At 42.9% G+C, this 23,358-nt stretch overlaps 2 long non-coding RNA genes across 4 annotated transcripts in view; both read right to left on the bottom strand.

Annotated features, from left to right (window-relative positions):
* LOC112839649 (uncharacterized) overlaps positions 1-19,396 on the bottom strand; it is a 52,056-nt gene extending 32,660 nt beyond the window's left edge. For 2 of the 3 annotated variants that reach the window (XR_012374441.1, XR_012374439.1), the window contains exons 1-2: positions 19,262-19,396; positions 18,373-19,161 (exon numbers count right to left, since the gene is read on the bottom strand). This is a non-coding gene — a long non-coding RNA (uncharacterized lncRNA). The remainder of the gene's footprint in view (positions 1-18,372; positions 19,162-19,261) is intronic. The other variant, XR_012374442.1, reaches the window with a different exon arrangement.
* LOC141370414 (uncharacterized) lies at positions 6,015-10,070 on the bottom strand. The gene is made up of 3 exons (XR_012374443.1): positions 9,919-10,070; positions 8,808-8,962; positions 6,015-7,245 (listed from the first exon to the last, which is right to left on the bottom strand). It is a non-coding gene; the product is annotated as an uncharacterized lncRNA (long non-coding RNA).
* Positions 19,397-23,358: the final 3,962 nt, after the last annotated feature.

The following is a 23,358-nucleotide window of genomic DNA, read 5'->3' as shown; positions in this document are numbered from 1 at the left end:
GTAACCAGGCACCATTCAGAACAATTTAAAAACCCATGACCCCCGAGATGATTTATCATTCAGAAGCTTCTCCAAGTTTTCTGGTGCCCAAACTCTCTCCTGAGGTGGACAGACCCTTTAGGAAAGAAACACCTGTTGTTTGGGACTTGTTTTCCCCAACTGTTGGCTTTCTAGAACAGAAATCATGAAGTCACTTGCCACATCTTTTCCCTTTGGACTTGAATGCTCTGAGAAGTTGGTTTCTCATCCTTGAACCCACAAAAATGCAGTTCATAGAGAAAGGAGTATAAGAAAGCTGGGGGGAGAAGGAGTAGTTCCCTTGCTATTGTGCGTGAATACTTTCATTCGACTACTATTAATACTAACGAGGGTGCTCTGCCAAAATCCCTGTGCACTGAGATGAAAATATATGCTTTGGTATAGAGATTTCCTGTTACACTGTTGATAATTCATTGTATGATGTGATCAACTTATACTATAATAATGGCACTTATACATCACACTTTGGAGATGCTTTTTATTGACTTAATGTGAATATTATTGCCATCGTTTATTACAGAGAAGTATCTTGTAGTAATTGAAATACAATATGGTGTCATTAATCATCCTGAATACAAAATGTTAACTTTAAACTGGTCACACTGTATTAAATGCTCCTCTAACCATAAAGCAATTAGATTTGTGAGTCTGTAAAAAGCTGGATGTTTAGGATTTAGTGTAACTAGCACTTGGAACACATTTCTCTATTAGATGTCTCAACAGTTTACTTTACCTGAAGTTGAGTTTTATTGTTTTGTTTGGGTATGTTTTCCCTTCCAATATGTACTTCACTGGATACATGATTGTTTGAAGTCATTCTCCCAAAACAGAACAGGACAATTTCCTCGTCTCTGTGTATTGACCCTGAGAATCAGCTAGCTACCTTATGCCCATTTTCAATTTTTGCATCGGGACCTCAATAAAGTGGTACTGTCAGACGAAAAAAAAAAAAGAAATCACTGGAAGTGAGATGGAACAATGATTGCAGACCTCAGTCCACACATCACTCCGGTATGCCCTGTTCCAGAAGCCCCATTTATTACCATGCATCAGGCAGCGACTGAGATCTCATAAGTTAAATGATTTGGGGGTCTTGTGTTTCCTTTCACACAGTTAAGTGTGTCAAATGACAATGATAGGTAGAAACATTTCCACTTTTCTCTTTTTGCTGAGTGATACACAAGGGGGGAGTAGCTGTTTGGTCTGGGAGATAATATTTACCTGGTTCTTAAGAAACAGTTCAGTCCACCTTTAACTTGCCTTCTATATCAGAAAATATATCTTCAGCATATGATACTTTATCTACATTATTAAATAGTTTTCTTTATTCCAGTCATTTATAAAAATAAGTCACTGGGTGGTATTTTCTTATTTTTAAAAATCTGTACTGTAATTCCATTTCTGTTGAAAGTCTTTTTGTGGATTACAGAAGTAATGCCTACTCATTATAGATAATCTGCAAAATACAAAGAAAAACTTAAATCACCCATAATGTCTCCAGGCAATATTTTCAAAGGCCCATGTAACCATTTTGAATCATACGGAGATGTTTAAAACACTCATTGAAGACTGTTTCCTTTCCTTTTCATTTGGAATAAACCACCAAGCAGTTTAGGACCCTCTGTGTGATAGGTAACAGAGTGATTCCATGTCATTTCAAATTCAACTTTTGTCAGTAGTATTTCTCTTCATAGGGACATTTATTTTTGCCCACTTTGCAAAGAGATTAAAATGAAAATGTACGAAGTGTCCCAGAAGGTAGTCTGCTTTGAAAAGCTGTTTACTTGCCTCAGGCATGATTTGGGAGGGTAAAGGTCAAGGATGAGTCACAAGAAAGCCCCATGGGCTGTCCATTCAGACCGGCTCAATACTCTTTCATCTCTCTCTGTTTTCGTTGACACCAGCTGTGTCTACCTTAATCCTCCCTGTGAGTTTACATCTTTTTTCTTAATAATCTATAAGCAAACCATAGAAAAGAGGCATGTGTTGACTAGAAAGTAATGGTTGGGGAGCAGGTGATGGGAAGAAAAGGCAAAGGAAAAAAAGCGTAATGGGTAGCAAATTCTTTTTTATAAAATGCCAGAGAAGCCAACAGCATATGTAATGAGCCTTGATTTGACTCAAAGCATCAGTGGAAGCTACGGTTCTTAAACACCATCCAATACCTGAAACAAAGGAATGTTAATATCCCAAATCTCTTACAAGAATCTCAAAGTACTTCCCACAAATTATCTTTTTTTGTTAAGTGTCATAGAGGACAAATATGTTTCATGATTTTGAAGGCGTTAGTGACCATTAACATGGAATATAATTAGCCTAGTAGATGCTATGTAATGCTGGTATTTTGCAAACATATTTCCAGTAAATAGCACTACCTAAGTAAGATGTGCTGCCTTAATTCCCCCCTTCCTAAATAGAGATGAAATGGTATTTTGATGGATTTCTGAACCCTTCAGTGTGTAAGGAATAAGAAGTAGGAGGTAGAAGGAAAAATCAGTGCATCTTGGTCAAATCTCTTGGTCCAAAGGATATGTGAATGCATTGACAGGATAAGAGGGGAGGGTCTGAAAGAGGAAAAAAAAAAAAAAAACAAGAACAAAGACAACAAAAGTCCTGAAAATACACTGTCATGACGAACTATCTGAAGAATCCAATTAAGAACATAGTAACTGAGTGACATCTAGGTTGGTACATTCACTGATGGACAATGCCTGATTGTGGTTCCACCTGCAGAAGGCAGCAGGTTGGAACCCTGTGTTGAGGTTTATAGAAAAAACAGTGCTGATGCTGTGATTTACAAGGAAAAACAGGGCAACAAAAGCATCAAAGACAGAGAATACCCTAGGCAACATCTAGGGAATTTTCAGCATATTATTATTTCATTTCTCTTTCAAAGGAAAAAAACAATCTTTATTATGAACTGCCAAGGTGGGGGTGGGGTGGGGAAAGGAGGGAAGGGGCATCTCTCCGGAGAGACAGGAGCCCAGCCTGGAAGTGATGGGCAAGGCTGAGATGCTGAGTGCTCTGCAGTAACCCGTGGCAACAGCCATTCCCAGAACAGCTGTCAAGTAGTGACTTAAATGGATGACCCTAGTGCTGGGTTTGTTTTTATTTGGTTGCTTGTTTTTTAACCCTGATATATATCTCTGAACACCAAGGAACTCTCTTTTTTGGAAGAAATAAACCGGCAAATATTTTAGGTTCTGAATGCACCTTTTCTGAAATACCCAAGGGAAACAATTTTGCTTCCAGAAGCACCAAAGAACTGGTTAATGTATTACGGTTAAAAGCCCAAATCCCAAAATTTAGTACATGCCTTGTGCAAGTACTATCATTCTAATTAATGCTTTCTGCCACTTTTAAGAAAATAGTGCTGCATGCCCCATTTCTCCCCTCTTATCCTAGCTCAGCCGAGGCATGTTACCTGGATCTGAGCCCTAACTCCTCCACCAATTAGTTATCTATTTCAAGGCAGCCATGGACCATCTCCATACCTCGGTTTATATATCTAGAAAATGAAGGTAGTCGTATGACCTACTTGCTAGCAATACTGTGGGAAGTAAATGAGTTCGTGCAGGTAGAGCACTTAGCACAGTGCATGGCTTATGAGAAATGTCCAGTAAAAGTTAGCTAGCTATTATTACCGTATTTTATCAAATGCAAAATGCCATCCATTGTACAATACACCATTATTTTATGTGCCACTGAGAAAGAAAATTTGATGCCAATAAATTACAATACTTTCTTGCAGTTTTTCATTTTATACCATTTCAAAACTTCTTTGAAACTTATTAGATATGTATTTTATCATATATCCCTCTTGTACATACATTAAAAGGGAAATGTAAGTTAAATAAATACTTAAATGGATTCCTAAAACTTTTCAGGCTTAGAGCCTGATTCCACTGAATCTCTTTTTTTGAATTATCAGAGCTCTGTACCAAGACCACCGTGGAACACTGCTGATCACACAAAACTGGGTTTATTAAACTTGCTGAGCAAGAGAAAACACCCCCTTGATAGAGTCTCAGCAGTGTTTTCAAAAGGGGAGTCAGGGAAGTCCTCAATAGTTGTAAGGTGCTTTGGGAGAGAAGGTAGTGAGAGGGAATAGGTCAGAGTTTGTAATGAGGTGAGGTGCTGGAAGCCAGTGATCTTATCCTGGCACAAATGGGTCAGAACAAGCTGGTGTTAAAACACTTCCAACTTGGTTTGCCGTGCATCTCATGGTTTGCATAATTTGTCTGCTTGGCCAGTCACACCACAGTTTTGCAAGCTGTGGTTTCTATTTTGTTTCTGACCCACTGTCATCAACATCCATGTTTTTCCGCCCAACATCATGCTCTGTGCCTTGAAGAGTGTCTGTGATGCAATGCTTCTTATTATCTCCAGGCCTGCCTTTGCAATAGCTGGCACCCATTCTGAAAATATTAATGCCCAGGCACCTATTAGTATTGACAGCCACATCACAGCTGTGGCCAGGCTGATGATGATTTTGATATGCCTCCTGATTTCAGAAATCATGTGAAATTATGAAAAAATGGTGATCTTAGAATCAAAGAAATGCAGAAATAATTTGATCACAATAAAATCTAATTCTCATCTTGGAGAGTGGGACCAACTCTGTGTTTATAGTCCCATGAAACAACTGGCCAACTGTGGGAGATATGTCAAAAGATGTATCATAAAACTATAGCATAAGAATAATTGTGCCCCTATAGACAGGTCCTTACCCCCCTCTATGAGCCCAAAGGGAGGTTTTTATTGCTTGTTTAGTTCTGATCCTCATAATTTTAGTATTAATTTTGTTTCCTCAACTGAACAACTCACTAATTTTTCAAAGTTTTCTCTACAGAGAAGTATCTGGTTACAGAAGAAATGATCTAAGCCACATAGACAGGAAACGTCCAGTGGGTTTTGCCTATGGAATTGCCATGCCATGGGATGAAACTAGAAAAGATAAAGATACTCAAAGGCACATTTTAAATTGGATCTTTAAAAATAGGATGGATCTGAACTTCGTTCCTTTGTAACTTTGTAAACTAAAAAGGAGCACAATGGCAGCTCTCAAGAAGATAAGTCCAAGAGCAAGCAATCCATCAGGACCCCAACCTTTGGACTCACTGTGATTTCCAAGGAGCAGTGAGTGTATGTGCCCTTCAGTGTGCTGGGTGGGTTTGCAGAGGAAGAGAACTGAAAATCTATTTATAGTATCAATATTAGTATAATATAGTATCAACCTCGAAAAGATTACCCAAAGTGTCACAGGTAGACATAATGGCTGTATCATTTTATGACTTGTGTGAGTCAAGGATGAAATCCCATCCCAGGAAACCCTTTAAAGGTCCCATACAGTGAATAGGTGTTGGGGCTCCATCTCCTCCTAATCCTGAATGGGAATTCACATCAAAATGACACTAAGTCAGAAAACAAGCATAAAGAAACCCAATAAGGATCTGATTTCTCCATGACTATTTTGGTACTTTTTGGGGGGGATATGAAAAATCTGTTTTGTTTTGTTTTTTTAACAAAAGAAATGTGAGCTACCCTGGCAGTGCTAATGTCCCGAACATATGCTTTGTATGCCTGCTGGGTAATCCATACTGGGTGGCATCTTAGTTTGCTTCTGGATCAGGAAATGCTCTTGGCTTTAGACTGTGCAAAATGGAGACATTCAAATAAAACTGTGAACTTTTTTGTGTTCATTTGTAAGCAAAATCCCTCCCCTACCCCTTTCCTAACCCAGTGTCAAATGGGTTGTTTCTTCAAGTACGATTCAGATTTTCTTCACTGCAGATTATTCACCCTGTTGGGTTTCTTTATCTGAAATTATCCTGGGGAACCTTTGTGTTTGAAGTACAAAATGATATGAAAAGTCAAGTTAAAAAAAAAAAAAGGCAAACCTAAAAGCCGAAAGCGGGTGTTGGAAGCAGGAAAATCATTCCTTGAACTCCCCAGGAGTTGATCAAAGAGGCAGCCATAAATTGCAACAAAGGCAGAGATCTACTCTGCTCTGAAAGCCAGCCAGAAACACTGGAAATGTTTCATTATTTATTTCATTAATTCTGTGATAGCAATCTCTACTGACAAGATTTGCAAATCTAATCATTTATTAATGAAACGTGTCTGGTGGATTGTGCCCAAGATCTTCCTTAGGTCTCAGCCTCTGCAGGGCTGAAGCCCTTGGCTAACTGCCAGCTTGCTCTCTTGCCGCGATATGACATTGGGATTTCCAAGGTCCTCGCCAGGGACTCTCTGAGCTCACAGGGACATTCAAAGATGGCTTCCAGGCTCAGCCCTGCTCTAAGGACCAGCAGGATGGCCACTTCACAGCATGAGTATAGCCAACATGGTTACTTCTATTCATAGAAAAACATTCTCTGAGGATCACAACACGGGTGTGCGATTTTAAGTCATGGTGCTGACGGGAACGAATCTTTCAAGCTGTATTTGCATTGTTGCTACTCACCCTGATGCAGAGAAGGCTTAACCTGACTCTTGACTAAGACATTGATTTTTCCTGGAAATTTCACTGTGGTTTCAGATATTTCAAAAATCTCAGCCTGTTTCCTTGGCAACCGTCTAAGCCTTATTCCCTATGAACCAATGTGGCATGATGCATCGGTAAACAGCCAAGCAGCAGTCACCCAACTTGCAGGCTTCCTGAAGATTTCCTGGAAAGCAATCCCTGCCCTGAGCTATTTCTCAGGCACTGTTGTTGATATTCCACAGAGCGCAGCTAAAAAAATAATAAAAGTTCCATAACCATGTGCATGGGGAACAACAGCGTTTATGGAGATAATGAAATGCAGAAATGAAAACCCCTCAGCAAAGCCCCTTTAGATGTGCCTAAGCTCTGTTCATTAATCTGTGATAATTAGACTTATTTGCAGAGGTTAACAGCAGTGGCACATGGTAATTAAGCACTCCCTCTCTACCAGAGGGACCTAAAATGCTTCTCGTATGACGTGTGTCCACTCTTCAGGACATTTTGTGCTTGTTTCACAGCTCACGTTTCCTATAGGAGAAAGGAACTATATTCTATACCACCAGGACCAGACCTTACTTTCTATCATGAGTGGCAACATCAAATTCAAGTTGTAAGCTCTGCAATGAGAGTGACGTAGGGTGAGAATTCTTGTCTCCAAACACTGACTGGCTGTATCACCTTGGGTGAGTTGTTAAATCCTTTTGCCTTAGTTTCCCCATCTGTAAAATGGAGATAAAAATATCTCCATCAGCATGTTGCTGTGACTAATAATGACAACAATGATAATAGCTAACACTCATTGAATGTTTACAATATGCCACGCACTATTCTAAGCCCCTCACCTATACCTGTTAAATCTCATTTTACAAGTGAGGAAATTAGAGCACAATGGACCGAGTACCTTGCCCAAGACTAAAACTTTGGGAGCATATAAGTTCATATACTTTGAGGCATCCAAGTCCCTTGTGAGCAAACTTCCCCAAAATGGACATGGACTCACTATTCTGAAAAATATATTTTCTCTCTCTCCTCTAGAATAAGAATAATATTTATGCACTGAAACAACTTTGTCCTTGGCAACAGTCACCATGTAGGTTTAGGCTAGGCACTGTGGCATAATCCTATCTATGAAGAAATCCATTAATAAAGAATTACTGGAATGCACAAAAGAGATGTTCCGCTTCTCGCCAGTTGTAACAATTGCACTTAATGAGAAAGTATATGCAAAGTTCTTAGTATGGTGCTTTGTGCATACTAAGTGCTCAATAAACAGTGGCTAGCATTATTACAGAACTGAATGTGCGGGAGAGCTGAATAAAGGATGAATCATATTTTTCACTTCACTTATGCACATGACTATGGACATACTCAAGAATGCAGTCATCCCTAAGTTCATACATAGTACAATTTTGATCCATTCCAGTGCCATTTGCAGCATTGAAAAGGAAGAAGAAGGGGCCCCTGGGTGGCTTAGCTGGTTAAGCACCTGCTTTCAGCTCAGGTCATGATCCCAGGTTCCTGGGATCAAGCCCTACATCGGGCTCCCTGCTCAGCAGGGAGTCTGCCTTTCCCTCTCCATCTGCCTCTCCCCCAGCTTTGGCACTCTCGTGCACTCTCTCTCTCTCTCTCTCAAACAAATAAATAAAATCTTTAAAAAAAAAAAAAGGGAAGAAGAAATGAAACTAAACCCCTATCTTATACCATACACAAAAATAAACTCAAAATGGATTCAAGACTTGAATGTAAGACCTTAAACCATAGAACTCCTAGAAGAAAACAATTGGTAAACTCCATGACATTGATCTTGGCAATATTTTTGGGGGGGTTGAAACCAAAACAAAGGCAACCAAAGCAAAAATAAACATGTGGGACTATATCAAACTAAAAAGCTTCCACACATCAAAAGAAGCCATCAGCAAAAGGAAAGGTAAGCTAGGGAATGAGAGGAAATATTTACAAACCACATATCCAATAAGGGGTTAACACCCAAAATATATAAGAAACTCATATAATTCAATGGCAAAACAGAACAAAACAAAACCCACTAACAATCCAGTTAAAAAATGGGCAAAGGACCTGAGAAGATGTTTTTCCAAAGAAGGCATGCAAATGGCCAACAGGTACATGAAAATGTGGGTGACATCACTATCATCATCAGGGAAAGGCAAATCGAGAACACAGAGAAAAGAGAACGCTTGCACACTGCTGGTGGGAACGCAAACTGCTGCGGCCACAATGGAAAACAGTATGGCGTTCCTCAAGAAATTAAAAATAGAACTACCATAGGATCCAGCAATTTCATGTCTGGGTATATCTCCAAAGGAAACAAAATCACTGTCTCAAAGAGATCTCTGTGCTCCCATGTCAGCTGCAGCATTATTCACAATCGTTATTCACAATCGCCAAGGTGGGGAAACAGCCCAAGTGTCAGCCGACCTATGAATGGATAAAGAATATGTGACATATATATATATATATATATATATATATATATATATATATAGTTGAATATTTTTCAGCAGTTAAAAAAAAAGAAATTTTGCCATTTGTGCCATGGATAAAACTGGAGGGCATTAGGCTCAGTGAAATAAGCCAGACAGAGAAAAACAAATACTGCATGGTATCACTTAGCTGTGGAACATAAAAAATAATAATAAAAATTGAACTCATAGAAACAGGGAGAGTAGAATTGTGGTTGCTAGGGTCTGGTGGGGGCTGGTATGGTGCGAGGAACTAACTAAGGAGAGGCTGGTAAAAGGGCACAACTTTCAGTTATAGGATGAATAAGGTCTGAAGATCTAATGTATAACATGATGACTACAGTTGATAAGACTGTATCATATAATTGAAAATTGCTAAGAGAGTAGAATTTAAGGGTGCTCTCCAAAAGAAAGGTAAATATGTTAAGTGATGGATGTGTTAATTAACTTGATGGTGGGAATCACTTCACAATGTCTATGTATAGCCAATCATCATGTTGTACACCTTAAATATATTATAATTTAGTCAATTATACCTCAATAAGTATAGAGAAAAAAAGGAGGAAGAGAAAAAAGAGAAGGAGAGAAAAGAAGGCAGGGAGGGCTTAGGGAGGGAGGATGGGGAATGGGGAAGAGAGGGAGGAAAAGAGACAGAGACAGAGAGAGAGACACAGAGAGAAGAGAGAGACAGAGGAAGAGAGAAAAACAGGAAACATACCTTTAGAAAAGTAACCAAACTTTCCAGTCCTCAAATCTAAGAAAGTGGAATTAAAAAGTCTCAGGTCCTAAGAAGAGGAGAAGGGTTTTTGCTGTATTTAAATTGTTACCAAATCAGAAAGTGGTAACAGAATAATAGCTGCTTTTCCTCAAGACAAGGGTTCATTTTCAACTAATATTCCAGGATAGCCTCACCTTTGTTACCTTTGTTCTTTAGTCATGTCGTGGTTGAAGCCATCCTCATGTTTCTCACGGGCAGTCTAGAATAAGGATCTCCGCAGAGAAATGAAAACCCAAAGCCCAAGCTTGGCTGATTTTCCACACACAGCTGGTACATTCATTAGCAGTTCCTGACTCTTCTCTCTGCACCAGTGTGCAAATGGGCAGCATGGTGCTTGTTTTTGCAAATCCTCTTTTTTACTTTTTTTTTTTTTTTTTGGCTTTTGAAAAACAAGCATTGACACTTCCCACAAAGGAAGAAAATCACTTGCAGCACCAAGGAAAGAATTAAAGGAGCTCTAAGGAACGATCTGGGAAGTTCCACCAGTCCTCATTCACATGGGAAATGGGTCCCACACATTCCTGCCTCAGATGAGAACAGGAGAGCTCCCGTTTACTCTTGGTCCTTACTTCTGTCCTCTGACCTGGATCTCCCCTGCGAAATCAACCTTATTCGGCTTGTGGGTGCTGCCAGTGTTACAGAAAATGGGGCAATGCAGGAGCCAACACAGCCCTGGTTGTTTAAGGGGTTTGGGGGGGGCGGTGAGGAGGTAATTTTCTAAACTGGCAATAAAGAGCATATTTGGGTGGGGTTTTACATTCATGCACAGAAAGGGACACAAGATCTAACTCATTGTTCAGGAGGAGACCTTCCTATGCCACCGTTCTACGGTATTGAATGAACTCAATGGAGCGGAGCTTTCCAAAACCATTCATACATCTCTTCACATTGTCAGATTTCCGGCACATGCATGATTCTTTCCATTTTCCTTTCATTAACTGGGCCAGACCGAATGTGAATTCCAGCCTTTACCTGAGAGCTGACCCGTCTTCTCATTCGATAGTCCCTTTATTTAAGATTCCTTTTCCCCTGGTTTATGACAGCGGATGTGATGATACAGATAAGGTTCTATGTGTGATTATTAAAGTTGTGTGTCTTGTCCTTGAATTAAGAGAATCTAAGCTGAACAACAAAGATTGGAAGAGATAGAGAAAGATTCCTCTTGTTAAAGTAAATTAATTAGTTGGATTTATATGAGGAGACAGAAGGGAGGAAGCCAGGCTGTGTCCCATATTAATAACTCACTTGGGAGAAGCCAGATTGGATTGAAAGCAAAAGAAGGGGGCGGGGGGAGCACTGTGCCAGTTTATAAAAGAAGTAGCCTTGGTTTTCCTCTCTTTGCACTCTATAACCCTTACATCCACAGACACACATCCTCATTCCTGACATGAAAATGATGTCATCTTTCTTTTTGACTCACCAACCAGACTACATTAATCCCCTGCCGCGTGAGGGCCAGCAGGAGGCCACTGAAGGGACTTCAGGCCTGTGAATAAGTGATGACCCAGTGGTTAGGGGCGGCAGCCTAGATACATTCAGGATGCATTAAAGCAATTAGCTGGAAGAGGAGCGAGAGTATAATTTCCAATCCCCAAGAAAGACCAGGCCAGGCTTGGAACAGGGTGAGGAGCTCTACAGCTGAGGGCTGGAAAGAACCACTTAGCAAAACAGCTTCACATGAAAAGGAATGTGGTGTCCATCCCTTGGCCTTACTTGATACTAGTGCCATTTAGGGGGGGGGATTTCAGGATCATGGGAGCCATGCAACACAAAACTTGTGCAAATCAGTGTACTTGAAGCAGCCTTGTCACAGATGAGTCCAAATCATGGCTTGCAACCTGGTGGCCCACTGGGTAGAATCTGGCCCAGGAGTGTTTTTTGCCTGACCTGACTTTGGGCCAATATTTAAAAATCTGGAGACTTCGCAAAACACTGGCAAGTCTGAAAAATGCTGGGCTGGCCTTCCTGTCTGACACCAAGCTGCTCGAGCTGAGGGCAGGCTTTCCTCCTATACCCACCTTGTGCTCTGCACGGGACCACGGGCCTCACCACTCCCCACCACTGTCCTCCTGACCCGCTTCACTCATTTCTTTGACTCCTTTCCTTCTCCATGGACCCCGTAGGCGTTTGAGCCTGTGACATCTACTTTAAATGGCTTCTGAGTTAGGCTCAACCAGAAATAAAAGGTTAGAATCTGGAGTTCCTCAGTGCAGTTTGCTCCTGAAAGGTTGGCCTCTAGCCTTGCATGGGCTAGCCTTGTCCACACTCAGCTCCTTCCGCCCGGTCAGGAAGGGTGGCCCTGAAGTGACCATTAGAACAAAGGGATAACTGAACGGGATTTTAAATTCAGCGACAACCGCAGACTGGGGCAGTATTGACGCCCACCAGAAGAAGCACAGTCAAAAATGTCACAAGTTAAATAAAATGCCAGCCAAAGCATCTCAGAGATCCAGAAAGTGCTTGGCATATTCTGTGACGCGTACTTCACAGAGCAGCGAGATGTGAGAACTAGCCCCTGCCGAGCAGGAACTGGCTAGCCAAGGCCCGCGGCGCAGATTTCTCCGCAGAAGCACTTGCCTCTTTCCATGACGTTCCCCGCTTGCTTAAGTCAGTAGAGCTTTGTCTAGACTGTGTTTCTTGTTCAGCTCAACTTCCCACTGGAAATGTTTAAAGACAAAAGGGCTTCGATGACGTAAGGAAACCAAATCACACATCTTCTAAGAAACTTCCTCCTCCTTCCCACCCTCCTCCGAGCCCTCAGATGCTTTTCTCACTTCTTGCTTTTAATCTCCCTTCTTGTCCTTCGCAACCACTCAGCCCAAATGGGAATGAAGTGCTAAGTGGCTGCCCCCCCCTCCTTCTAGCCGGACCACATCTCTGTGCCCCTGAAAGGCAGCGTCCAGACTGCGATTGGCACCAGAACCCTATGTTGGCAATCCCTTTGCTGAACACTAGAGGACAAGGCATGGTTGTAAAAGGTGGCTGAGAAACCTGTGTGACTAGAGTGCCCCAAAAGAGACTTTAACTGCAGTAGAAAGTACCTGGTACTGGGTCAGAAAATGAATAATTCAAACTTCCCTCACATGCTGAATTAACCTTGACTCATTTCATGCTTCCCTGCCCCCATCACCCCAACTTCTGCTTCTCTCCAGGCTGGAGCTGGCTAGAGTCACTCAGGTGTGCATTTTAGTCCCTCCAGGAAACTTCTTCTGCTCTATTTGGATCACAGAAAGTGAGAGCAGTTGGATAACCGGTGCTCGGCGCCCTGAGGAACGGATGTCATATGGAAGCCTAAAGTGACAGGTCCTTGGGGCACTTGGGTCCTTGGGGTGGAAAATGACCACCAAAAAGGCTTTTCACTAACACTGATAGCCAGAAGCCAAAGCATCTTGGGCTTTAGAAAATGTCCCTCTTCCTAGTTTCACAAACACTTATTCTTTTTAAGATTGTTTTTCTCCATCTCCCTTACTCACATTACCACCATCAGCAACAACAACCTCTTTCTCCCCAGACCCCAAAACCCTCCTGTCTGACTCAACTCCTGGAAGGCCGAAGAAGGAGGGATTCTTACCTGCTTTAAAGTCTCCTCTTCCGTCCCACAGTACAATTACAAATGTGGCGGTCTCTTCTCCCTCACTTCCCATATGGGGAAGCCACACAGGGGAGGACACTCTGAAAGCTTCACTTTGACCTAAATCATCCTCATAGGCCTTTCCCTCTGATGAGCTTGGCGGGAGGAGAGGACCAACAGACATGTGAAAAAATGCTCAACAGCACTCATCAGAGGGAAATGCAAATCAAAACCGAAGGTGAGGTGTCACCTCACACCTGTCAGAAGGGCTAAAATCAACAACGCAAGAAACCACAGGTGCTGGTGAAGTTGTGGAGAGAAGGGAGCCCTTGTGACTGTTGGTGGGAACGCAAGCTGGTGCAGCCATTCTGGAAAACAGCTTGGAGTTTCCTCAGAAAGTTCCAGCTAGAACTACCTTACGGTCCAGTAATTGCACTACTGGATATGTACCCCAAAATACAAAAACACTAATTCAAAAGGATACATGCACCCTGATGTTTATTGCAGCATAATTTACAACAGCCAAACTATGGAAGCAGCCCGAGTGTCCATAGATTGATGAATGGATAAAGAAGAGGTTATATATATACATATATATATTATATATATACACACACACACACACACAATGGAATATTATTCAGCCATAAAAAGAATGAAATCTTGCTATTTGCAACAAAATGGGTGGAGCTACCAAGCAAAATAAGTCAGTCAGAGAAAGACAAATACCATATGCTTTCACTCATATGTGGAATTTAAGAAACAAAACAAATAAGCAAAGGAAAAAAGAAAGAGAGAGAACGAAACAGCAAGAAACAGACTCTTTACTATAGACAACAGACTGATGGTTACCAGAAGGGAGGTGGGTCGGGGAGTGGGGGAAATAGGGGATGGGCATTAAAGAATACCCTTACCAGGACCAAAAAAAATTTTTTTAAAGAAATACTGTGTGTCTTAAAGGATATGGCACTGAAAGAAGATTGTATACTCTCAGACAAAAATACATCTGGGTTTTGCCTTAAGAAGCTTGTACTTTGGGTAAAAACCATTATGATAAAGTAATTTCTGTAAGAATTCTTTCAACACTGTCCAACAGAACTTCTGCAATGATGGAAATGTTCTTTATTTGCATTGTCCAATATGATAGCCACTAGCCCCATGTGACCGTTGAACACTTGAACTGTGGCTAGCGTGACTGAGGACCCTGTGTTTTTTCATTTTCACTTTAATTATTTTAAATTTAAATGGACACATGTGGCTAGTGGCTACTCTATTGGACAGCACAGGACTGGATGGCAAGACATATCCTATTCTCTGTTTCATTTTTTTAAACCAGTCTTAAGTATATCTAACTTCAAACACATCCTCCAGAAACTCTGTCGGTGTTATCAACAATGGGGAAAGAAGGAAGCAAACATTGGATTAAGTGTCCTCTAGGCACCAGGACTGGGAAAGGTGCTTTCACACGTGAACCTCATTTGTGTTTGGTTGAAACCTCACAACTCTGTTATAAATTCTATTGTTCCCATTCTATACCTGAGAAATTCAAGGGGATGAATTTCAATAAATGGCCTAAAGTCACTAGATGAATAGCTGGCGGAAATGGAATCTGAGTCTTTGGATCCTGCCTAATAGTCTTCCCATTTTAAATAAGTGGTGTGATTCCCACTGCTCTCCCCATTTCACAGAGGTGGAAAACAAGTCATTAATTACAAAAGAAAGGCTGTGGGAATGAGTGGTGGCCACAGATGTTTGTGATCTGTAGCTACAAGTTTCCTTCAGATCCAAGCGCATGTTGGCATATCCAGGGAACTTGTACTTCTTGGTGCCAACGGTGTGGCAGGCAGATCTGAAATGACTGGTTCAAAGTCACTCTTACTGCTTCTGAAAGATGTTTGAGACCCGCAGGGAGGAGGAGGTGTTTATGAGGCAAAAGCTATGTCTAGGGACACCTGAGTGGCTCAGTTGGTTGAATGTCTGCCTTTGGCTCAGGTCATAATCTTTTAGGTCCTGGGATCAAGCCCCACATCGGGTTCCCTGCTCAGCGGGGAGTCTGCTTCTCCCTCTGCCTCTGCCCCTCTTCAACCTCACTTCTTGTTGTGTGCTCTCTCAAAAAAAGAAGAAGAAGAAGAAGAAGAAGAAGAAGAAGAAGAAGAAGAAGAAGAAGAAGAAGAAGGAGAAGAAGAAGAAGAAGAAGAAGAAGAACTGTCCAGAGCAAGAAATCAAGACGTTTCCAAATGCAATGGTGTAAGAGTCAGAGAGAAAGCACCCTTCATCCAGAATAGCTCCACACCTTGACTCTGGGAGAAAGTAGGAGAATTACCAAGATTTGGGCAAGTTGACTGAGGTATTTTTTCTCTTCCCAGGCTACAGCCAGAACCCCTGGGTCCAGTACCAACCAGAGGGTAGTGAGGAGAAAGCTTTTCTCTGCTGGTAGCCATCCACCCAGAAGTTTCCTAGAAGGTGATGCTGATTGTAATTAGAGCCTCATCTGGGGGGGTGGGGGGGGAGGTTTTCTCAATTCCCAGTCCTGCAGATGCAGCTGGTGGCTGGGAAGCTGCCGGCTGGCACTCTCTGCAGAGAGAGTCTCAGCTGCTCTTCCCGTCTAGAATCATCACTTGCGGGCGTTTCCCAGGGTAGGGGTTTTGAGTGTGGGGCAGGAGGGAGGACGGTGGCGTTGGCCCTGGAAGGAGGCGATGACCATCACGCAGGTGGCTGTTCACAGCGTGTGTCTGCCCCTAGCCTGGCAGCAGACTGCAGTTACCTCCCCACCCCCCCGCCCCGGTCCCTTGCTGGCTGCTCATTTTCTACACCAATGAGCTCTGAGGTGACAAGTTCAATTCCCAGCTCTGTCAAACCTGCATTTTCTTCCCTGACCTACTTTTCCCACTCTGCAGTGTTTGGAACAATGCCTCTCTCTGTTCCCTGTTTAGACCCATCTTTTGCCTGAGCTGGTGCAGAAACCCAGGCCTCTGCCAGGCTTTTTGCCTTGAATCCCTGACAAGTGTTGATGGGAAAAGAAAAAAAGAAGAAGAAGGAAAAAAAATCCTCTCATAAAACAGAGTTCAGCTCTCCCACAGACGCCCAGATTCAGGAGGGAGTAAATGCTCCTGTGGGTAAGGAAAGAAATCAAAAGGTCATGCTTCTCCATTCACACCTCTCCCCTGCACTCCCTACCCCCCACTCTCACCTCCCAGGCACACCGAGATGCCGCTGAGGTGATGCCAAGAACACTCCTGACCTCATGAACAGCAAAAAAACAGCTGCTGCTGCATTTCCTGGCTCTAACCGAGGCAGGGTCCCCGACTGCTCTCCTCCACATGCCCAGAGAACTCCCCCTTGGGTGAACGGCTCCTGCGAGGAGCAGGGGCAGCCTCTCTCAAAGGCTCTTGAGGACTGTCTGTGTCTCTGACCCCACCACAAGACTTTCCAGGCTTATGGCCACAAGGTGCTATAGAGAGAGTGGCGTGATCGAGGAGGTAGCACATGTGAAGATTCTTTGTGATCTGTAAAGCAAATCTCATCTGCAAGTAAGCGTAGGATAATCTGACACAGGAAGAGGTGAGTGGCAGAGAACAACGATAAAACCATAGCCATCCTTTGTTTACCGATTGCTGTATGCCAAGATTGTTCTGTGTGCTTTCCTATGTACTAAATGCCTACTTGTCCTAAGACCCTACGAGACATGCACTACTATCACCCCTATTTCATAGATGGTGAGGTACAGGGCAGAGGCTAGGATACGCGCCCACAGAGTCTGCTCAAAGCCTGCACCTGTTACCTCCAGCTTGACTCTGCACCTCCAACCCTGCTAACACTACCGTCTTCTGCTAGCTCTCCCCCACTCTCTATCTTCCAGTCCAAGATGGAGACACTGCTATGTCCTTTCTAGCACTGCAGCAACCCTCTCCTCCTGCCCCATCAAAGCCCAGTCAAGACCACTGTGGCCCCGTTCCTCCACATGAGCTTGCAACAACAGGCTCCCCTGGGACACCCTCCCTACCTCAGTTATTCCATGCTTTTTCTCTCCTAAGAGGATCTGGGCAAACCTATTGCAAATGCCACCTTGGGGACAGCTTCTGTGCTGGGCACAGATACGGCCATGCCTGAGCTCACATCCTCCGGTCCCTCCTAGTCTAGGGGAGCACATCTTATCAGCCCTGTTTAGGCAGGTGTCAGAGGATGCATTCCCTTTCCTGTGTGGTCTGCTGCTATGTGAAGACACATTGCTTACAGCTGTAGGATCTACCCTGCCGCTGGGAGAAAATTTGCCCCTGACATCCTAAGGAAAAAACATGGAAAGGAAAGTCCCAGGAACTTGATGATATCATTGAGTTGCAGGGTACTGACCTTGGAGCTGCCAATTTTCAGATCGATCGTTTGATTTAAAAAAAAAAAAAAAAAGCAAAAAAACTTCTAAATTTATATAATTCATCTACCCCTAGTTAGGTCTTCTATTACCTACAGCCCAAAGCTACTGACTGTTAGAGGCACGTAAGAGCGGCCCTCCAGAAAGGATGCTGAGTGCCTCCTTGTTCTCCATGTCAGTCTTGCCCTATCCCGACGTGCACCGCACCTGCTCCCCTCCCCGAGAGGCTCCAGGAAGGATAACCTGGCCCTCCTCCTGCCTGGGTTCCTGGCCTTGGCGATCTCTCCTCCTTCTGCAGGGAATACCCCTCCCCAGATATTCACAGGGCTGCTTTCTTCTCTTCACCCAACTCAAAATCACCTTGACAAAGAAAAGCCCTGCCAGCCACCCAATAACTTCCTAGAAGGTCTCAGGCTGTGTAAGTATCTAAATTGTTTCAAATCTCCCGGCATGGGCGCCTGGGTGGCTCAGTTGGTTGGGCGGCTGCCTTCAGCTCAGGTCGTGGTCCCGGGGTCCCGGGGTCGAGTCCCGCATCAGGCTCCCCCTCATGTTCTCTCTCTCTCATTCTCACTCTCTCAAGTAAATAGATAAATCTTTAAAAAAAAAGAAAAACCTCCCTGCATTCCACAGTGTGCCCATCTGACTCACCTAAAACATCGCCTGGCTCATAGCAAGTGTTCGGACATTGGCGTGCAATCCCCGGCTTCTCCCCTGCTGTGTTTGTTATGGTGTCTGAGAGCGTCCTTCTCCCCCTCCTCCTTCTGCTTTTTTCCCCTCCTTTTCTTCCTTCTTCTCTTCCTTCTCCTTTGAATCCAACTGATGCCCTTTAGCTTCCATCGATGGTACAGATGAGCTCTTTTACAAATTAATCTTCCCAAATTATTAGAATCACTGTCCGTGTTCAAGAGCTGAAATCCCAGTTTGATCATTTCCAGTGAGGCTCGGTTTCTAGGGTATCATTGTAAATGGGGATGCTTTGATGGAACGACAATGTGGGGATGTTTTTAAGCTTCTTGCATTCGTTTCACTATATCATTATGGTGGTTTTCAATCTTTCAGACATTTTAATCTATGCTTAATTATGCTCGTTCCCAGAGGCTCCTTAAAAGCAAATGACACAATTTTTTTAATCAAATAAATAATACACATGAGGCCTACTAAGACTTGATAGAAGCCTGTCTGATCAGCTGAAGAGGATGACTGGGAGGCAGGAGTTTGGCAGAGTCATCACTCACCTTCTGGCGTTTCCAGATACTCAAGAAAAATCTTCAGAGCCCAGGAAGATAGGGTCTGAGCCAACCATGTACCCTAGCTTCTCCTCTCAGCTGGGATGGAACCTGCTGAACCTGATTGCTCTTAGTGATCAGTTTACCATTCAGAAAGGTGACTGTGGTTCATCTTCCTTTCAGAGGAGGCAACATGGAGTCCATCTGGCTGCTTTGAGAAAAGGAGAAAGAGGTTCTGTCATAGTTAGTTTGGCCTGCTATAACACAATACCATAGACTGGTGGCTTAAACAACAAATAGCTTTATCTTACAGTTCTAGGAGAGTCCAAGGACTCTTCCGAGCAGGCTGGGGAATCCAAGATGAAGGCACTAGCAGATTCAATGTCCATTGAGAGCCCTCTTCCTGGTTTTCAGATGGCCACCTTCTCATCATGTCCTCCATGGCCTTTCCTTGATGTGTATACAGTGAAGGGAGAGAGAGAGAGAGAGCTCATTTCTGACCTTCATTTTATAAGGGCATTAATCCCATCATGAGGGCCCTACCCTCATGACCTCATTTACTCCTAATTACTTCCCCAAGGGCTTACCCCATCCCCTTGGGTATTAGGGTTTCAACATATGAATTTGGGCATAGACACAAACATTCAGACCATAGCCGACTCTCCTACTGCTTTGTAATAATGACAAGAGTCAGTGTAAGACTGGGGCATTGGACATCCCTTTCTAGGGCAATCGGGGACCTCTCAGCTTGGGATGGTCATCTGCTGATTTAGCCTGTCCAAACATGCTACACTCTGCACATTTCCCTTGTTGTGAGTAATTTCAGAAGGACTATCAGTTAAGGTCCTTCACCCTTATCCAGCCAAGAGGTTGGCATGGGCCCAAGCTGGGTCAACCCAGATTGTTCTGGAAATTTTAATCTTGAACAGAACAAGGACACAAACTCAAGGTGACCCCAAAACACAGACACTTCCCTAAAGGGAGTGTCCCTTACTTTCTGCTACCTAAATTCTCAGGTGCCCATACTTTCTGATACTTGGTCTTCAGCTTTGGCTCTTAATAAATGACTACTACATATCCTTCAATTAATTGCTTTTCTTCCCCCTGTGAGTTGCCAGGTTAATATCTGCAACTTCACAGTAAAAGGACCCTAAATTATAGACTTTTTAAACAATGAAGCCCAGAGCTCTACACCTGCTCTCACCACTGAGGCCTCAGAATATGTTTATGTTATACATCCTTTACTAACTCTGGTAATCAGTGTGAAGAGGGCCCAAATAATTGGAAAAAAAAAAAATCCCAGGTCACTCTCTCTCTCTGGTTTGCTGTAGAAAACAAAATGGCAGTTGCAAGAAGCTAAGGGGAAAAGAGTCTTTAAAAAAAAAAAACAAAAACTTATCTGTCTTAAAAGCCATGAATGAAATAAAGGAAACAGTGTTCATAACACCTGACTCACATGATTACCATGGGTCAGCCATCAATATGTAGATAGAAAGAAAATAATTGGCATAAGCTCCTTGAAATTTCTGCCTACAGCCTCCCCAAGGAGGCCTTGGGGAGATTCAGACAGCATTTGAACAGCTAGGGCTTAGTAATGAGAACTGACATTCTAGTGTGTAGTACAAAAGACACTTCCCTCTTGGAAGCAGGAAAAATACTTTAATCAGCCAAAAAGTTGCTACTGTAAAAAAAAAAAAAAGAAGAAGAAGAAAAAGAAAAAAAAAAAAAAAAGAAAGAGAGAGGATAAAATAACCCCCCTCATTTATTGTTTCTCTACCATTGCTAGGCCTATCTCCTACTAACTGTACGAGCCCCTGTGCCATCATCTGTGCCTACCTCATTAATGCCATTTGCTCATCGCTATGCCAGAAAACCCAGCTGATTAACAGGAAATCCTGAGCTGAAGGTTGCCTGGGTTTCAAGTTGCGTATGCACACAATTCACACTCCATGTGTTAGGAGCTCCCTCCTTTCCTAAAATCGCTCAGTGAGTCTGGAAAGTGGGAAATCGGCTTTGAATTGTCTCTGGCTCCTCACTGGCCGGTCAAACCCCAGGGTGCCCATGGAATATTTGATTAGTTGTAAACTCAAAACAACCATCACAAAGAAAGATAAAAGGTTAAAACCACAAGCAAGGCACCCCAGAGTGAACAGCCTGAGACACTGGAAAAGGTAAGCTGAGAAAATACTCAGACCCCCTCTAGCAGAAGCTAGAGATAAAACAAAGCATGTTTCATGCCCAAGGCAGAAAATTAAAAATTGAGCAGGTTCCATTCTGAGAGGTGTATGTAAGGTGAGGCCTCCTTCTTCATACCCCACCCCCAGCCCCTGTCATCCTCTCTGGAGTCCAGTCTTACCTGCTGGCATGCTGTGTTTCTCTTTGTCCCCTCGCTTCTAGCTGAGAGAAATACCCCATTACTAACAAGTGTGCTTACAGTGTCATCAACAGACAATATTTTCAAGGCAATAATCACAGAAAACTTTAGTGAGGCACCAGATCCTGAGGGCTTTGGGTGTGCACTTTGGGAATATATGCATGCAGACCCCTTTGTACAAATGACCAAACACATCCTTGAACACATTTTCGGAATCTAAAGGCTGGAACAGGGCCAAGGTCATGCCCCCTTCCTGAGGCCATCCTACATCAATTTACTGGTCCATGTGGGAGATAAAAACCTGGCTCCCTTGCCTGATTTAAGACAGCTCTGAAAATATGTTCCAGCTTCAGAGTGCCCTATTTAAAAAATGGCAGAAAAATGCTGTAACAGCATTGGAGTTCAACATCTCCCTCTGCTCAATCCTGTTCTATTATTCCCTCGACAATGTAGGTCCCAAGAATATTACCCAAATAAAATTATTGCATTAAAATAAAAAATTTTTGAAAGCTGGAATAGACTGAAGTGGTCTTGAAACCTACCCTCCTACTCAGTGACCATAGAAATCCCCTTCGTGATATCTTTAAGAGAGAATCAAATGGCCTTCCAAGAAAACTTCCCAGTGGTTGGGGTTCCACATTCTCACACAGGAGTTAAAAGGAGGTTGTGTGATATTGGGGAGGCCCATCCCTGACACCAGAGTAGATATGGAACATTGTAATGGAATGAACTAACGACCAGAAAAAAAGAACAGCTTCTGGGAGGGGTGAAAGAATGGGATGCAAAGGTATTAAAATGTGATGATCCAGTAAATGTGAGTGTCCAAAAGCTAGCAGAGAAAAACCATCAAATGATACCCTGGCATCCTTTTTCTTACAAAGTTGAGCTATTAAAGGAATACAGTGGGCCATCCTGCCAAGAGTGGTAGAGAAACAACACAGGGAATTTATGATAAAAGACCAAGGAAATGGGCAAGAAAAAAGGAGCTAAGAATACAAGGATACTACAGAGAGAACCATTAAACAAGCATCATGCCCCTGGCTTATCTCCTTTGTACACTGAGCTCCCAAAGGCTTCCAACAGAGCTCAACGCAGTGAAGACTGACACAAAGAGTTTGGTTTGTCACATATCTAGCATGGCAGGGAAAAGTGGAAGAAGAGATTCTGAAACATGGAGTCAGACAATTTCTAGTAGTCAATCAAGATGCTAATTTTTGCAGTGACTGTCTGAGGACATAGTCACCAAACTTTGTGATGATAGCTTAAACGACTCTGGGCAATGTCAAGATGAAGAACAAGGGAGCTGGTGATGAGTTGGTGTAGGTCTTCTTTTGGTGGAAGAACCTCGGTAAAGGAGCTTCAACTGACATCAGAGTATGGATTGTTAAAGTCAACTCTAGACAGGGGACAGGCAATTTGCATAAACATGTTACTTATCCAGGACAAGATATTAGGAAGTGGGTCATCTCCTGAGATTTACCTAGCAAAAACATCTCTAAATGCTCTGCTAGCCAAACTATTATGTTTGTGGCTGCATTTGGCTCTCAGGCAGCCAATTTGCAACCCCCATTCTAAAAGATGGGGCTCTTCCAAGATTGTCTCAAGCAATCACCTGGTGCTACCACTGTTCACACTCACAACAGAAGCAGTCCCACAGCTGCATTCATTTTTATTCCATGTCAGACAATAGCCTCCCACCTACCCCTCTCTGTGTCTTCACTGCCACCATCCCTCTCATCACTTCTGGCAAAGAAAAGTAAGTCAATGCAACTGCCAAATTGAGAGGAAGGAACTGACCAAGTGGAAAAAGAAAAATGTTGGATAACAGTGAGCAAAACAAGAAGGGCAGAGTAAAGACCTTCAAGATTGTTAAGATGTGATATTCCAGCTCTTTATACGAAAGCAGATTTTAGCATCTAAAGATAGCTTCCTCCTTCTTGAAGAAAAGAAAAGCATGAACATCTATTGAATACCTGGACTATGCAAAGCAAATGTCCGGCACTTTACCCAGAGGGGCCCAGAGAATGAGGGGCG

This window comes from Callorhinus ursinus, unplaced genomic scaffold (genome assembly GCF_003265705.2).
Source record: "Callorhinus ursinus isolate GAN/ISIS: 27379988/994484 unplaced genomic scaffold, GSC_fseal_2.0 scaffold2, whole genome shotgun sequence".
Lineage (NCBI taxonomy): Eukaryota > Metazoa > Chordata > Mammalia > Carnivora > Otariidae > Callorhinus > Callorhinus ursinus.
The sequence above is the reverse complement of the archived record's forward strand: the minus strand, read 5'-3'. Positions and strand labels throughout refer to the sequence as shown.